The following is a 16,273-nucleotide window of genomic DNA, read 5'->3' as shown; positions in this document are numbered from 1 at the left end:
ATTTCCCTGACCCAAATCCTACAAATATCCCACCTCCCCACTGATGGGCGTGATTTCCCTGACCTAACTCGTTGGGTCTTGGAACCTTCCTGGGAGCTCAAGATGCTCCTGTCCCTTTCTCTGCTCTCCTTTCCCTCCCGGGAGCACTTTCCCTACCCTAAAAAAGCCTCTCTTAACGTCATGTTCCTTATCTCAATTCCACCTTTGTTCCTTGTCTCAGTGTGGACCTCTCAGAGAGGACAGAGAACACCTGCTCCACAGGCTTTCCCAGGCTGCCATCTGCGCGGGAGCTGGCGGCCAGGCCTTTCCCCCTGGGGAACCACCTCCTGCCACCAGGTCCAAGCCCACTCATAGCAACCCTGGAGAATGAGGTTCAACTGCCCCCGTGTGTTTCTGTAACTCATAGTGACCCTATAGGATGGGGTACAACTGCCCCTGTGTATTTCTGTAACTCTTAGTGACCCTATAGGATGGGGTACAGCTGTCACGTGGGATTCTGTAACTCATAGTGACCCTATAGGATGGGGTACAACTGCCCCTGTGTGTTTCTGTAACTCATAGTGACCCTATAGGATGCGGTCCAACTGCCATGTGGGATTCTGTAACTCAGTGATGCTATAGATGGGGTACAACTGCCCCCGTGTGTTTCTGTAACTCAGTGACCCTATAGAATGGGGTACAACTGCCCCTGTGTTTCTGTAAATCATAGTGACCCTATAGGATGGGGTACAGCTGCTCCCGTGTGTTTCTGTAACTCATAGTGACCCTATAGGATGTGGTACAACTGCCATGTGGGATTCTGTAACTCAGTGATGCTATAGATGGGGTACAACTGCCCCCGTGTGTTTCTGTAACTCAGTGACCCTATAGAATGGGGTACAACTGCCCCTGTGTGTTTCTGTAACTCATAATGACCCTATAGGATGGGGTACAACGGCCACATATGTTTCTGTAACTCATAGTAACCCTAGAGGATGGGGTTCAACTGCTGTGTGTTTCTGTACCTCAGTGAGCCTATAGGATGGGGTTCAACTGCTCCCATGTGTTTCTGTAACTCATAGTGACCCTATAGGATGGGCTACAACTGCCTTGTGTGTTTCTGTAACTCAGTGACCCTATAGGACAGGGTACAACTGCCACGTGGAATTCTGTAACTCAGTGACGCTATAGAGTGGGGTTCAATGGCCCCTGAGGGATTCTGAGTCTGGAACCTCTTCAAGTAGAAAGCCCTTTCCTTCCCACTCGGTGCAAACTGCTGACCTTGCCATTAGTAACCTAACTGGTAACCAGCCGGGTGGCTTCAAGCCACTGACCTTTCAGCTAACAGCTAAGCGCTCACGCATTGCGCCAGCAGGGCGCCTCCCCACAGAGTGGACAGTAGTGGGCAGCTGTGTCCTGTTGGTCAGAGAGGATTCACTGGCCACCACCAGTCATTGGCTATGGAAGCCTTCGTGTAGTGCCAGGAGTCACAAAGACCAACGGGAGCTTCTCAGGAGCCGGGTCCCCTGCCAGGAGGCCTGATGGAGGGGAGCCACGTGCCCCCTTTGATTGGCCAGCAAGGTAGGTGGTGGCTTCCCTGGCTGCCACTGATCCTGACCCACGCATCCCGACACGGACAGGGGTTCTGGGCCTGTCAGTCTTGCAAGATCAGACAGCGTCCTCTTTCTCCTATGAATGTTGGGGGCGGGGGGCGGGGGCGTTGAACCCACACAGCCTTGAGGTTGGCCACCCAGTGCGAATGGGACAGGGCCACCAGGCTCCTTACATCACTGGCAGATAGAACCAAATCAACCACACCCCTGGCTGTGGGGTGGGAACAACTCTTCGGGACCCTGAAGAAGAGGGCCGAGCTGCCCGTGGGTCTCCAAGCTCGCCGTGCCGACAGCAGCTGACAGCCACGGCTTCCTCCCTCAGAGCAGCTGGTGGTTTTGAACTGCTGGCCTCGTGGTTAGCAGCCTGGCTGACAACCCCATGGGCCACCAGGGCTCCGTGTCCTGACACACAGCGATCCCCTCTAGGACCTTATGTAGAGGTGCCCCCTGGGTCTTCCAGGCTATGTTTTCATAGGAGCAGACGGCCTTGTCTGTCTCCCCAGGGGCAGCATGTATGGTCCAAATGCTGGCCTTGAACTTACCAGCCCACGGGTCACCTGCCACACTAGCAGGACTCTTTTTGTGGCAGCAGAGGTGGTTCACGTGTGGCCCTGTGCCTGAAGGCCCCTCCACATGTCTGCTGAGTGGGCGTGCACAGAGTTGAACCGATCCCCACTCCTCCACCAACCCAGTATCAGGAGTGCCTGAAGCCTGTGTTCTGCGGATCCAGGAGAGCACTCTGGGAGCCATGGGGCACCCCGGCTGCTCCTCCCCCTGCACTGGAGGCTGTCCCCGGGGTCCTGAGGTCACAGGACTGGTTGGCTCAGGGGGTGGGCAGGCAGGTGTCTGCAGCCAGGCTGGGGCACAAGGTTCTGGGAATGAGCGATGGCCAGCAGACAACCTGCTCTTCCTCGGGGTCTGCTCCTTCTGGAAGGAGCTGTGGGGGGGGGGGGGGAAGGGGGAGACAAGAGCCATCTGCTCCTGGGATGGCGGGGGGGGGGGAGAGGTGGGCACACACTGAGGACACAGAAGGCACTGTCACCGTCTGCTGCCCCGCCCTCCTGCTCCGCTGCAGGCCTGCCGTCTACACATTCTGCACAGCCCCCTTCCCCCACCCCCACCTCCCCACCCTGCTTCCATCACCTTCTCCATCCCAAGCACACTCATTTCCATCCTCCAAGCCCCAGCTGGTCTGGGGAGCACCAGCCTCGCCATCACCTGCCCCATTGTCCCCTGCCTGCTCCGCTGGCACAAACAGCCGGGATTTTCTGTCTGAGAAGCTCTGCCTTGCATTGCCTCGCATTACCTCTTCTCTGGACACAAAACCCACTGCCTGCTTCCGGAAAGGGTGGCCGGTGGAACCTTCCAGCCGCTCCCAGGGAGAATGAGGACGTGGCTCCTTCTGTGAAGAGGGCACAGGCTCCAAAGCTCCCGGGGGCAATGCTCCCATGTCCCTGGAGACACTCTCACTCAGACTTGACCGGAAGGCGGTGCATGTATGGTCTGACTGAGCTGGCTCCGACTCTTTGCCACCCTAGAGAGTGGAGTAGAACATCCTCATGGGGTTTCTGGAAGCGGACAGCCTAGTCTTTCTCCCAGGGAGTGGCTGGAGGGATCAAGTCACCAACTTTGTAGTCAGCAAGCCAGCTGTTCATCACCACCCACCAGGATCCACACCCCAGTCAGGTGGGTGCTCAGTCCTTGAGTTAGTCTGGGTAGTCTAGGGCTCCTCCAGCACCCAGGGCTGCATCGGGGTAGGACCAGATTTTAGCATGGTAAAGCGGGACAAAAGCAGGACACCATTGATAAAACTCATATCCTGGCAAAATAGCCACACTGCAGCTGAAAACAGTATACCCTAGCTTCTCGTGCATTGTTTCCAAAAATCAGGACTTTTAAAAAATGCTGCGGGACACAGGAAAAATTGTTCAAAACCAGGACTGTCCCGCCCAAAGCAGAATGTCTGGTCACCTTAGGGTAGGTCCAGGCGGCTTCTCCTCAGGGATGTCTTGCAGGAAGTGAGCCTTGCCAGCTGAAGCAGGGAACTGGCTAAGGCAGCTGCACCCTGGTCCGACCATCAGAGAGCAAGAGACCCGAGAACTAGAAAAGCGAGACTTGCTGAGCTACTTATCTCTCCTCCCTTCAGTTAATCCCACATGTGTTTATCGGCCAGGTTGGCACAGTAAACCTGAACTATCTCAGTCGTGGAGGGGAGGTCAGCAGCTCCAGGTGACCCAGACAGACTCCCTCAGAAGAAAGGCCTGGTGGCCCACCCCCAGAAGCACATTGCCCTGAAGACCCCGGGGAGCAGAGCTGTTTCCTCAGGAAACAAGGGATACATGGTTCTTCTCGGCCTGGTGTGGAGCGTGGCCTTGTGGGGTGCAGTGGTTGGGAGCTCAGCTGCTGGTCTGAGACAGCTGCACTCAGCTGCCCCAGGAGACAGTCTTTACTGTGTGGCCCTCTTTCCTATTCCAAGTGGAACGTCCCCTGGAGAGAGGGTGTGGAGGCCCTGCCTTGCTCTTCAGAAAGGGAAGGGGTCTGACTGAGTCTAGAGAGTATGGCACCACAGTGTCCGGTGCTGGGTGATGGTGGGCGTGGACAGAGCAGAGCTGTCCACAGGGTTTCCTATGATGTCATCTGTTCTCTTTCCTCCCCCCTCCCCTCTCTCTTTCTCTCTCTCCCTCTCTCTCTCTCCACCTGCATACACACAGGGTTTCCTATGATGTCATCTATTCCATTGCTCCCTCCCCTCCTCCCCTCTCTCTACTCGCTCTCTGCCTGTATACACACAGAGTTTCCAAGGCTGTACATATTTACAGAAGCAAAACACTACATCTGTCTACTTTGGAGCAGCTGGTGAGTCTGAACTGACCACCTTTTGGTTCACAGCTGACCGTGGAATCGCTGCACCACCGGGGCCCCAAGCAACGCCCAGAAGAACGGTATAACGTGACTTGTTTCTACCTGCAGCCTCTTAGTATGAACTGGACTCAGAGGGTGGGCCTCTAGCAGCTCAGATGGCGAACACACTTACTTCTCCCTTTCTGACTCCGTGAGGCCCCACTCATGCCCAGTTCTCTGAATCATGGGGAAATGGGGTCCTGTGGCCACAATGTCCCTTTCTGGCTTATGGGCGCTGGAGTGGGGTGAGGAGGGAGGGCAACTGCCTCTCTCCAGAGAGCACCCCACCAGCCATCCCACCAGCGTGTGTCCTGGTGGGCAGCTCCATCTGTGGTGACTCCAGGTGACAGTCCCCTGAGTTCTTGCCATATAAATGGGGACCTTCCAGGAATCCACAGTCAGTCACTGTGGTCTATGCCCTCATCCTGCATCAGGCAGACACGCAACCTGCTGCTCTCAGAGCAGGAACAAGGTGGGTGGCGGGGGGGGGGGGGGGGGGGGGGGGGGGGGGGGGGGCGATGAGCAAGGAGGACGCTCCGCGGTGAGAGGAGCACGGGATGAGAACCGCTGAGTCCCCACGGTGGGAAACGGAGCGGCCCAGCTGGCTGGAGCTTAGTGACAGCTGAAGTGACAAAGAAGGCTGGGGTCCGATGGAGTGCCAGGTGGGGGAGTCGGGATTTTATTCCAGAACGATCCAGGAATCACGGGAGGGGAGTCGGCAAAGCATGAGTCATGATCAGATGTCACAGAAGGGGAGGTCACAAGAAGCCAATGTTCTCATCTACAGCGCATTGGCAGAGACCCGAAGAAAATTTAATTGGGGCTGTGGCCGGGGCTCTGCGGGATTTCCCATCACAGGAAGTAGTTCAGACACATCAGGGTTTTATGCCTTTCCGCGCAGAGACTCTGATCAATAAAATAATAAACCTGTTATATCTTGGCCCCCGTGGCCAACCCTGCTGCCATCAAGTCTGTCCGCCTCAAAGTGACCCTCGGGGACTCTGAGTCTGTGATCACTGCAGCAGGGCTCGGCTGACGCTTCCTCCCAGGAAGTGGCTCCTGGTGCCGAGCTGCCAATCTTCCTGTTAGCAGAGCACACTGAACCAGGACCTCCCGGCCCTTCTATCCTGGCTTCTCCACAGTGGAAACTGGTGTGGAGTCCCTTCTAAATGCTGGAAATGGAAAGCCCACATGGCCCAGATACCCCTCTACTTCATGTACAACCCAAAGAAACAAGACCCCTAGAGTGAACAGCTATAGTGGATCCTTTACCACATGAGAGGAAGACTGATCGTGAGTCTGCAGAAATCCCCATCAACACCACCACTCCCCCAGCCTCGATGAGCCCAGAGGACAATTATTTTATGAGACTTCCATTGTAGAAAGTCAAGAAAGGGTTTTCACCCTGAAAGAAACCTCCTTGGTGGTTACCAGAGATGGTAGGGGAAGTGGGTGTGGCACTGACATCATCTCCTAGCAACTTGAGCAAAGGGGCGGAGTCTAGCCTATCAATCAGGTCATAGCCAATGAGGCCTCTGTGTGGGCGTGGCCTTCCGCTGAGGATTTGGGGAATCCCTAACTCCTTGGAGGAAGGACACACTCTACTACACATTCCTGATGACCAGCCACACGGAGCTACACTGATGCAGCCTGAGCCCTGGAGCTGGAGGAGCCACGTGGAGATCCCTGCCAGCCCTGAGATGCTTCCCTGTCACTGGATCCACAAGACTTCCCACCTACTGGCCTGTGAACTTCCTGAATTCAGTGTCATTGCATGTGTTTCAGGAGTCTGAAGAGGTATTGATAGAGTGGCAACAGACATATGGGCTAATATTGGACTTATGGACTCGATCTGGACTGGGCCGGATCCTTTCTTAATAGACAATTACTTTTGGATCTAAAACTCTCTCTTACACACATCTGAGTGTCTCTGGATTTGTTTCGCTAGTCTACCTGGGCTAACACTGGGGGTGGGGGGGAGCAACTGGTTAGACTCACACAGGCTTCCTACGGCCCCTTTCAGCAAACAAAACCAACCCAAGCACAGAGCTCAGTGCCTTGCTGGCAACGGAAAGCGTCTGCAATCTAGCCCCTTGTCCAGGACAAAGGGCAGGTCTCTGCTTTTCTAGCCCCCGGGATCATTCCAGCACCCCAGGGGGTGGTATCGCTACAGGTTAGGCACATGTTAACATGCGTGAAGGGATGAGAACGTACAATGAAGTAGACCAGTAACAATGATGGAGGCAGGGGAGGACACAGGGAGGTCAGCAGAGGCAAACACTGCAGACGCACAATCCCGCCACAGTAGGCGGGCGCTTGGATGGACACACAGGCTGAACAGGTGTGAACAGGTGTGGGGGAGATGATGGAAGTGTGCCCATGATAGAGATATATGACAGAGTATCTGTACACGGACATATTTACCTGTGTCGTAAATGTGCCCACGGATGTGAAGAAGCGTCCAGGGGACAACGTTAGAGAGACTCATTAGACAGAATCAAAAACCTTGAAGCAATGAGCCCCCAGGGCCTGGGGCTTAGGACTATAGTCTTGGGGGATACCAAGGCTGATGGCCGTAACATAGTCTACATGTAAAGATAGTCTTCTGATTCCTATTTTAATGAGTAGGACTGGGGTTATAAGAGCATGTGGGTGGCCATGCAAGGTGTTGCTATTGGTCTCTTTCTGTTTGGAGGAAAGAGGAGTGGGGACACTTGGAAACAGTCCAACAGACCAATGTTTAGCACACCGCCCCACCCTGAGCCCACACCCCTGAGACCAGACAAACTAGATGGTGCCCAGCTCCCAGGACCGCCTGCTCTGGAGAGAGCATGAGGCGCAGTTCTCAGAATCACAGGAAAACAAGACAGGGCTGACAATGCGAATGCAGTTTCCTAGCAATGATCAGTGGTTTTAAAACTTTCCAGCATTTGCCATGAGAGAGCTAGAGTTCACTAACACCAAGCACGTGGCCTTATTTAAACAATCATTAGCCCAGTGCTACGCATCAGTCCACAGGCCGAGGCTTAGCCCGTCTGGTCATTTCCCCCATGCTGTGTGCTGTGGGGGTGGTTGTTAGGCCATGTTGTTGCCTCTGGCATGCAGCAGCAGCATGGCCATGTACTACCTGCAGCCACTGCATCAAGCCACAGTGTACTGTCCTTCCCCAGGGACTGGTCTTTCCTGACGACGCGCCCAATGCAGGTGAGATGAACTGTGAGCCGGGCCTCTTCCTTGTCCCTGTGGACTTAGTCTGAGGTCCACCCTTCAGCAAGTGCGTCAGAAGGGCAGTGATGGGCGTGTGGTGCTTTTTCAGAGGAGAGAGAGAGAATTAAATCACCAACTGCACTGTGGATCGATGGACGTTTCTGTCCATTAATCAGTCAAGAGACATTGAGAGCTATAGACCCTCCTGAGCAGGAACTCCCGTCAACAGCACACGGGAGGGCTAAACCATGTGGACAGGCAGGTCATGCCGCATCCCAAGACATGTCTGTTGAAATTGCAAACCCTTTCATGCACTTGGAGTGGCACAAAGATGCCCTAGCAAGAGCATGAGACTTATTCTATCTGCCTAATGGATGACTTAGCTGATTTCCCTAACTCTGAAAATAGATGTCTCAAAACCTGCTCCCTCGCCTGCTCACTGGACACCTGTCTTGCTCAGAGTCCTCACAGCCCAGGGAGGCGGGGCCCTATCTGCGACCCAACGGCCAGGTCAGCAGTGGGCACCAGGCACCTGGCACGCTGACTCGCGGCGCCCCCAAGTGTGTCAGAGTGGAAGTGAGCTCCGGAGGCCCTTCAGCGGATGCTCTTTCAAAGCAGAGCCTCCGGGGAAGATCTTGGGTCGTCGGAATGGGCAGTGTCGTTCCACTGCTAGCTGAGAGGTCCATGCCCCAGTCCTGCAGAGAACAAGCCGTGGATCCCTCTGCTCCCGGCAGGAAGTAAGAGGACGCTCTGAGTGGTTGGCAAGTGCTGGGAGATGCTGAGCTGGTCACCGCAGAGAGGCTGGAACTGCCTTTCCCCAGTGGACTCCATCTGCGTCTTGCTTGCCTAGCTTCTGAGGATACGTGGTGGACAGAGGGGGAGGAGGTCAGGGGCGGGACAAGGACACGAGGGCTGGGGGAGCAGAAGCAGAAACTCCACATATCGACTTGTCCTTCTTTGCCGTGTCACGCTCTCTTCCTGTTTGGTTCAGGTTCAGGAGCCGGCTGGGGTGGGGTGCAGACAAGATGCCATTGGTGATGCTGGTGCTCCGTATCAACACCAACCCCACGGAGCTCTGCACGGATGAATGGGTGGGTCCCGTGATAACCCTGTTGTCTGAGTGTGTTCCTCTCTAGGCATATGTACATGGCTTGAGTTCAGTGTCCGTGTGTGTGTCAGAGAGTGTGTGCACCATTTGAGGTATTTTGTGTTTGTGTATCTATATGCGTGTGTATCTGTGAGTATGTGTGTATATATAAATAATATGTGTGTGTATATAATGTGTGTCACAGTTGACTTGATGGTCATGAGCTTTTCATCTATGTCAATATCAAAAATATATTCATATCTATAGCTCTAGCCATACATATAGATACAGATATCTATATAGCTATAGATATTGTATTTGTGAGTGTATATGCATGGTTTGTGTAGACACACACACACACACACACACTAAGCTCACTACCATGAAGTCAATTTTGACTTCACGGGATAGATAGATGGACGGATAGATGGGTAGATAGATGATAGTGCAGTGACCCTGTGGCACTGTGGGTCAGCTGCTAGATTAGGTGTGTGCAGACTGTGTGTATGTGCATCGCGTGTGTCCATGTGTTTGCATGCATGTACATATATTCATTTAATGTATGCATAGCTACCTTGATTGGCAGACAGATAGTCTGGTTTCCTGTGGGTGGGTGGTTAAATCTGTTTATGCTGCATGGCTTCGCTGATAACCTGGCCTTTGCTGGGTGACTCTGAGCAATGCAGAGGCCTGGACTGGGGTCTGTGTCACAGCTCAGATGCTAAGGTGGGCATGATGGACTGCGTGCTCCCCGCCTGCCTGCATGCACACACGCATGCATGCTCACTGCTGGTGTCCTCCAATCTTGCTGTCTCTTATTCCACGGCAGACAGATGCCGTGTGCATTGTTATAAGGCCATGGGCAGTGAGTGGGCTGCGGTCTCCACTAAAGCTGGGAGCATCTTGGCCAGTTGGGAAACCAGTTCTTGGTGCCGAAACCCTCCCAGGCATCTGCATCACCAGCAGATACACATGACCTGCCAGCCACCTGGAGCCTGCTGTCTTTGATTAGAATTGCACATCCCTGCCCCCTCTGCTGGGAGTGCTAAAAAACAGTGGCCAGGCTCCTTCAGGTGTCACTGGAAGAGGGGACCCTGTGTTCAGCCCGTGGAGAGCATCAGGACCACCTGCAGTAACCAGCACCCCCAGACCTGCTCCCACAAAGAGTTGCCTCACGCTCAGAACAGCCAGGGCCAAGACAGTGGCCCCTCCGTGTCACCTGCAGGCCTGTCCTGACGTTGCTCTCAGGCCTCTGTGCTGAGACCCAATCAAAGCCGGATTGGCTGGCTCACCAGTGAGAGGGCCCTGCTAGCACCATCTATCTTGAAAGACTGTTTCCATGGCAACCATCTTTGCAAGCCTGACAGCCTCTAACATCCCTCTTCTGGGAGAGGGGCCCCGGGAATACCCAGTGGGCTTTTCTTGTCAGGAGAGCCACTGGGAAGAGCGTCCCCTCAGGACAAGGCTGCAGAAGCTTCTAGCATCCTGCTCAGACCCTGCAGGGAAATGGCTCCCTGAGCTGACTCACGGTCTCACCCTCTGTCACAATCCTCAGCCACCTGCCGTGCCTTTCCAGACAGACCCATCACCCCACTGCCGCTTCCGGGTTCTGTCAGAAATGAACCGAAGCAAGCCCATGCCATGAGTCTACTCCGACCGGAGCTGTGAGCCTCACCTTCCTCCCAAGGAGCCACGGGTAGGTTTGAACCACTGACTTTGGGGCCAGCAGTCCGACATGTAGCCAACAACACCAGCAGGGCTTCTTTTCAAGGGCCTCAGTGGTTCGCTCGGCTGCTAAGTGGGGGGCTGGAGCCCTCACAGTGGCTCCATGGGAAAGGTCCACGCTGTGGGGTGCTGAGTTGCCATATCCTCTCCTGAGGGGGACCTGCCTCTCCCTTCCGTGAACAGGTCCCTGGGGTTCAGTTGGGGAAGTGCTGGACCGCTGACCATAAGAGACTTCCAAGGACAGCAAATGCAAAGGAGCCAAGCAAGCACAACACTGTCTATGAATGACAGACCAAAGAGAGTTCTAGACACACAGGGATGGGTCCTAACAGTGTGGTGCATCATGGGCCTCCACGAGTCGGCCCCAACCGTCCCTCGCAGGCCTCGTGGGCGGGAGCCTTGCAGAGAGAGGCAGGTCGACGCTGCATCCCAGGGGATCTGGTGCCGCTCCAGGAAGGGTGCCGAAGGTGGCTGTGTTGCTGCCCGCACGTCCCTCAGTGAGGAGCTCCAACTGGGTCTTCTCCTGGGAGCTACTGGACAGTGGGCGCTTCTCTCCTCTCTTGGACACCACGTGGCTCTGTAGCTGGCGCCCATTTCCGTTGGCTGTGCGGTGGGTACTGATCCCTATCGTCCGGGCTCAGTGACCCTGGACTGGCTGGAATACACAGACGAGTGGGTTGAAGCCCCTGTCAAGTCTGGTGCACAGGCACCCTGTCAGGTACAGGGGCCCACATCTCCCATCTCCCATCCTGGCACGGTGCCCTCCGAACTTGGGAGGGTGTGCTTCCTTGCACTGTGGTCTTTCCAGGGGTTGACGTTCCTGGTAGCAGTGGCCACACGCATGCATGTAACAGGCAGGGGTGAGACTGTCACTTTTTTCTTCTTTGTGTTTGTCATTAGACACCAAATAAGGAAGGCCAAGGAAGACATGGGTGCTTGAATTAACGGTGTGATTAGCACATACAACAGACTGCGGAAGATCAAATCAATGTGTCTCCGAAGAAGTGCAGCCAGAATGCTCCTTAGAGGACATGGCGTCGTGTACTGTGGCCATGCTGTCGGGAAGGACTGGTCCCTGGAGAAGGGCATCGCCGTGCTAGAGGGGAGGGCCAGCAAAAGAGAGGAAGGCCGCCACGGGATGGACTGAACCAGTGGCCGCAGCCAGGGGCTCACGTAGAGAAGCGATTGTGAGGGTGATGTGGGGTCTGTCCGACAGGGTTTTGTCCTGATGGCCACAGGGTGGCTACGAGCCAGAATGGGAGCAGAGTGGAGGGAAAGCAGGTGGGTTTAGAGTGGGGCTGGGTCCCGTTGGACCTGCGGGCCGTCGTGAGGCCTGCACAATCACCGGGCCATTCCGTCAGGGGTCAGGCCCTTGAGGGATGTTATAAAGACCGAGGGGCCCTTGGTAGAAAGAAGGTTCCTCGCTCTGGTGGGGGGCAGGGCTTGACCTTTGTTGCTACTGGTTCCCAGCGCGCCATCCTGGGCTCGCTGCAGCCTTGTGTGCGAGAGTAGGAAGGGGTGCCCACGACGACCCCCCTGCATGGCACGGTCACCTGCATCCATTGTTGGGGCTGTTGTGGGATTTGAGCACCTCCCAACCCCTCCCTGCAGGCGTCCTGGCCGAAGCTCTTGGCTGCCAACTCAAAGGTTTGAATCCAAAAGATAATCCCGGGGAAGGTGAGGCCCTCACCTGTGTTACCAAGATGGAGCCTTGGAAGCCCCATGGGGAAGTTCTGCTCGGCCCCACAGGGTCACCAGGAGTTGCAATAGACTCAGCAGGGGTGGGCAGCTGTATGCACAGCGTTGCAAGGTGGACCTGTGAACCGCCTCTCCGAGGAAAACAGGGTGAGGTAGCTTCCCGGTTCCAATTTCCAACGACCGCTGAGCCGATTAAAAAGCATACTTGAAAAAACATTCAACTATTTTGGTCGACTTGTCAAAACAAGTCTTCTAAAAATACGACCTGAATGTCATGTGGCTCCCTGGCTGCTCAGGAGCCAGGCGGTGCCGTGCATGGGCACCCAGCCTTGAGCCCCACGGGTCCCAGCATAAAGCCCCGGTGGTCCTCGCCCACGCTGAAGGTAGCCGAGGGTCGGCGTCACCTCTAGTGACCACGTGTGACAAGCAGAGCTGCCCCTGCAGTGTCCCCTAGGCTGCCATCTCTCTGGACATGGATGGCCAGGGCCTTCCCCGTGGCGCTGGGGGGACACCTTCAACCCTGGCTCATTTGGGTCCAGCTGAGCACTTCACTGTTGTGGTATGTCTGAAAATGGCAGGACTCAGTCTCCTTTGTTAAGAACGGTGATTTGGAAGGGGTGCCATGCAGCACTAAGTACGTGAGACAGAACGGTACCCAAGTCCTGACTTTGTCCTTACGAGCTCTCTGACCACGGGCCCTGGCTAACAAGATGGCGAGGTTGGCGCAGGACCAGGCACGGTGTGGTTCTCCTGGACACGGGGTCGAGGGGTAGCATAGAACCAAACAACAGCAAGTGACGGCGGTTCCTTCATCGCCAACAAAGAAAAGACCGTGGCCGAACTCACAGGCTAGTTTGAGTCTTCGGTGTACACTCTAGCACATTGCAGTGAGAGACTCAAACCAGAAATTCCACCGCATCGCCAGCAAGTTGATCCCAACGCAAAGCGCTGCTGTGTTCACCCCCGGAGGCGACAGGTGCTTTACTGGGTTCCCAGGGAGCTGCTATTGTGTTTTTATGTGACTAGTGTCTCACTCACCTTTTCGTTTAAATTTGGATAAGATACAAAGATCTGAACTCACTGCCGTCATGTCGATCCCAACTCATGGGGAGCCTGCAGGACAGGATAGAATGGCCCCGTGGGTTTCCAAGGCCATCAAGCTTTATAATGGAAAAGCTTATCTTTCTCCCAGAGCAGCTAGTGGTTGTGAACTTCTGGCCTCGTCCTTAGCAGCCCAAGGTGTATAACTTTCCTAATCGGTGAGTTCATCAGGTTTAGCCCTTTGGGGAGACGTGAATACAGACGATGGTAGCAACCAGAAGGAGAAAGAAGAGTTCTCTGACCAATCACCATGGGCATCGTTTTCAAGTTGCATAACCTTGCATGCCGGTCTTGGCTCTCCAAGGCTGTCTCCTTGCTGATCCGTAGGCACCAGCACCCCTCTCTGTACTGAGCTCTGCGTGGCTGCCAAGTTTCCCCAAGATATTGCGATGATTGCGAGTCGAAGGTCTGCGGCCCCCTGGCATGCAGCAGGGTCACTGGCACCACGCGTGCCCGCCCCATGTCTCTGTGCCTCCTTGCGGTCACCCTCACCGTGCTTCAAAGGTTTCGTCGGGCTCTGGCATGCTCCATGGACCGCCGCAGTCTTGCCTCGGCGTGGACTCTCCATGCAATGGGAAACCAAAAATTTTGTGTGGCCGGCTTCATGGAGACACCTGCTCTGCTCTGCTGCTGCGGTCTCCCCAGAGCCTTCCTGGACATGGATGCCGTAGGGGCTGCCCAGGGTGGGGGTGAGGCTCCAATGAGGCCATGCATGCAAGAGACCCTGGATGGTGTGTGAGCTTAGAAGTCCTCTAACAATGCCTAACGTTGCTACTAAGGAGGAGAGCTGATGGTGAAGATGGCGAAGCCCTCAGCTGCTAACAAATGTTGGCGGTTTGACCCCGGCCAAGGGCTCCCCGAGGTCCTCTGCTTTTGTAAAGATTACAGCCTAGAAGACCCTCCCAGAAAGTTTGCTGTGCCAGATGGGTCTCTAGGAGCTGGAATCATTCAGGTGACATCCGATGACAACACTGCGATCACAGATTGCCATTTTAAATCCACAACGTGCATTGGTTTCATACAGGCATGAGCTCCTCAGTGGGATTTGGTTTCCTGCCCTACGACCAAAGCGTCTTTCTCCTCCTCAGCTTTTAAGGCAGGTCACGTCGCCTTCCCGTTGCGTTCTAATGCCTTCCAGTGGACGAAAGAACAGCATCTGTGTGTCTGAACCTGCCTGTTTCCTTGTGTTTGCTCGTCAAGTCAGGCAGTCAGGTGGACGCGGCCGAATGGGACCTGGCGGATCAGGAAGATGCAAGCCTCTGGCGAGCGAGCGGGGAGATTGAAGTCGTCAAGGATTTCACGTTTCAAAAGACCCCCTTCAAGTGCTGAAGAGCAAGGGGTCATTTTGAGGACGGAAGTGCACCTGAGCCCAGGGCGTGGCGCTTTCACCTGCCTCACAGGCCCATGGGGGCTGAGTAGTCAATCAGAGAACCACAGAGGATTTGATGCATTTGAATTATTGGCGATGCCAAAGAATTCCAAATATCTCCCAGGAAGTACAGCTGGCATGCTCCTTAGAAGCAAAGGTGGTTCCACCTGGCCGTGCACACCTGGCCAGGTTATCAGGCAGGCCTGGGCTTTAGAGAGGGGCTCCTGTTGGCCAAGTAGAGGATCAGGAAATCGAGGGAGACTGAACAAGCAGTATGACAGTTCAAATGGAACGATGAGAACAGGGCGCAGGACGAGGCAGGGGTGTGTTCTGCGGTCACTTGGCGCGGCCCTGAGTCAGCCAACTCAGTGGCCCTCACCACAATTCCTTGGAAGACACAGGGAAGCAGGGAGGGACAGAGGCTAACCCTGGATCCCTACTTCTGGAACTTTCTGTAAATCTAAAGTCATCCTGAAGTGTCTAACCAAGCGTCTCCATGAACGCCTGTGTCATTCCAGGTAGACTAAAGACACAAATCCAGGGAGGTTTACAGATGAGAGTGATGGAATGTTGAGAAGACCAAGTCCATAAGTCTGATATTAGTCCATATGTCTGATACCAGTTTATAAAGTCCTCTTCAGACTCACATGCATTGACGCCAAATGCAGGAAGACCACAGGCCAGTGGGTGGCAAGTCTTATGGATCCAGTGGTATTATAAGCATCTCAGCGCTGGTCTCTACATGGCTTCTCCGGTTCCAGAGGTCTGGCTCCATCAGCCTCTCTCCATGTGTCTTCTCCACAGGGATGTCTCACAGGGAGTGAACATAGAGAGAGAGTGTCTCCCGCCTTCCAGGAAGAAGACAGGAGTTCCCAGAATTCTTAGGAGAAGGGCTTGCCCACACAGAAGCTTCACTGTCTACGGCCTGATTGACAGCCTAGACTCCACCCCTTCACTCTGAGTCCTCAAATCGACACCAGATGATATAGCTACCACAACCTCTGAAGTATAAGTAGGGGTGGCTGAGTCCCCAGAGGGCCCCAGCATTTGTCACGAAGAGGCCAGGAAGCAGCTAAGAAACCCCTGCAGCCCAGGCATTCACTGGGAAGCATGGCCAACTAGAGGGTGGTGACAGCTGTCCCTGGATGGTTGCTGGCTACACAGGGGTGTCACCGTCTCTCCATCTGTCCCCATAGCTGCTGATGTCCTTCAGTGTGCTGCCACAGGAATAACAGTGAGATCCTTGGGGGGAAACCCACGTTTCCTAGTTTAAACCATTGTAGGGAGGCAAGTAAGGAAGGGCCCTTCCTGAGGCCAATCCATCTAGAATAGGCATCAGGACACGGGGCATGGGAAGCCACTGAGGCCCATTGCCCACAGGCGGCTCCTCCTCTTCCTTTGGCTGTCCCCGCCCCTCACTGGTCTCTGTCTTCCTTGCCCAGTGCTGCTATAGCGGCAGTACCACAGGGTGGCGCTCACACAGACACGGGTCCCCGCCATGTTGGGGCGGCTACAGGTCCACAGGCAGGGTGCCGGATCCAAGGGAAAGAGTTCTCTCTCCCTGCCTGCTCCAGGGGAAGTTCCTTGTCTGCT

Source organism: Tenrec ecaudatus, chromosome 11 (genome assembly GCF_050624435.1).
Source record: "Tenrec ecaudatus isolate mTenEca1 chromosome 11, mTenEca1.hap1, whole genome shotgun sequence".
NCBI classification, from domain to species: Eukaryota; Metazoa; Chordata; class Mammalia; order Afrosoricida; family Tenrecidae; genus Tenrec; species Tenrec ecaudatus.
This window is presented reverse-complemented; position numbering follows the sequence as displayed.